Source organism: Ornithorhynchus anatinus, chromosome X2, assembly GCF_004115215.2.
Source record: "Ornithorhynchus anatinus isolate Pmale09 chromosome X2, mOrnAna1.pri.v4, whole genome shotgun sequence".
Classification (NCBI taxonomy): Eukaryota; Metazoa; Chordata; class Mammalia; order Monotremata; family Ornithorhynchidae; genus Ornithorhynchus; species Ornithorhynchus anatinus.
The window spans coordinates 20,357,630-20,359,699 of record NC_041750.1 but is presented as its reverse complement, the minus strand read 5'-3'; positions in this window follow the sequence as shown (position 1 = coordinate 20,359,699).

Here is a 2,070-nt window from a genome sequence, read left to right as displayed (position 1 = left end):
GTGGGTCATGTCTACTCCCCAACCCTGACTTCTTACTTGTTGTCTAATACTACATCTCCTCTTGCTTTCAGAATCACCTACACCTGGATGGCCTGTTGGCACTCCAAATACAACATGCTCCAAACTCGACTCCTCTCTAATTCCCTACATCTATTGATATCACCCCCTATCTTTCCTATGACTGAGACCTGCAATTTTGGTATCATACTCAATTCCAATCTAATGATAATAACTGTGGCATTTAAGTTATAATAATAATAATAATGTTGGTATTTGTTAAGCGCTTACTATGTGCCGAGCACTGTTCTAAGCGCTGGGGTAGACTTAGGGAAATCAGGTTGTCCCGCGTGGGGCTCACAGTCTTAATCCCCATTTTACAGATGAGGGAACTGAGGCACAGAGAAGTTAAGTGACTTGCCCACAGTCACACAGCCGACAAGTGGCAGAGCTGGGATTCGAACTCATGAGCCCTGACTCCAAAGCCCGTGCTCTTTCCACCGAGCCAAACTGAGGCACCGAGAAGTTAAGTGACTTGCCCAAAGTCACACAGCTGACAAGTGGCTGAGGCCGGATTCGAACCCATGACCTCTGACTCCAAAGCCCGGGCTCTTTCCACTGAGCCACGCTGCTTCTCACTAGTACTTACTAGTGCCAAACATTGTACTTTGCAGCGGGGGAGGTACAAGTTAATCAGGTCAGAATCAGTACCTGCACCACATGGGGCTCACAGTCCAAGTAGGGAGAACAAGAGAAGCAGCACGGCCTAGTGGATAAAGCATGGGCCTGGAAGTCACAAGGTCCTGGATTCTAATCCCCATTCCACTTGTCTGCTGTGTGACCTTGGGCAAGGCACTTCCCTTCTCTGGGCCTCAGATACCTCATCTGTAAAATGAGGAGTGAGACTGCGAGGCCCACACGGGACAGGGACTGCGCCCAACCTGATTTACTTGTATCCACCCCAAAGCTTTGTACAGTATCCGGCACCTAGTAAACACTTAGTATCATAATAATAAGTCCCGAACTCCCGTTTTACAGAGGAGGAAACTGAGGCACAAATAAGTCCATTCAATCATATTTATTGAGCGCTTACTGTGTGTAGAGCACTGTACTATGCGCTTGAAATGTACAATTCGGCAAGAGAGACAATTCCTGCCCAACGACGGGCTCACAGACTAAAAGCTAAACAACTTGGCCTAGATCACAGAGCTGGCAAGTGGCAGAGCCAACATTATCCATTCATTCGGTCGTACTTATCGAGCACTTACTATATGCAGAGCACCGCACTGAGCGCTTGGAATGGACAATTGGGCAGCAGATGGGGACATTAGAAGCCACGTCTCGTCTCTTGCGGGGCCCTGTGCTTCCACGAGGCCACAGTGCTTACTATTTGCAGAGCACCGTGGTAAGCGCTCAGAAGGGATACAACAGACGCAGGGGAATAAAATAATAATAATAACGTTGGTATTTGTTAAGCGCTTACCGTGTGCAGAGCACTGTTCTAAGCGCTGGGGCAGATACAAGGGAATCAGGTCGTCCCACGTGAGGGTCACGGTTAATCCCCATTTTACAGACGAGGTAAGTGAGTCCCAGAGAAGTGAAGGGACTTGCCCACAGTCACCCAGCTGACAAGTGGCAGAGCCGGGAGTCGAACCCATGACCTCTGACTCCGAAGCCCAGGCTCTTTCCAGTGAGCCACCCTGCTTCCCCTTGCCCGCGCTTCCCCCCAGCATGAAGCAGCGTGGCTCGGTGTCAGGAGGCCCGGGTTTGGGAGTCATGGGTTCGAATTCTGATTCCTTCGCTGGCCAGCTGTGTGATTGGGGGCAAGTCACTTCACTTCACTTCCCTGGGCCTCAGTGACCTCATCTGGAAAAACGGGGATGAAGATTGGGAGCCCCCCGTGGGACAACCTGATCACCCCGTGTCTACCCCAGCGCTCAGAACAGTGCGTTGCACAAAGTTAGCGCTTAACAAAAGTGCCACCATTATTATGTCGTCGGCAGGGCCGCAGGGGGAAACGGGCGGGCCGGTCCCCTCCGCCCCTCAGTCGCGGAGTGATTGCGTTGCCGCCTC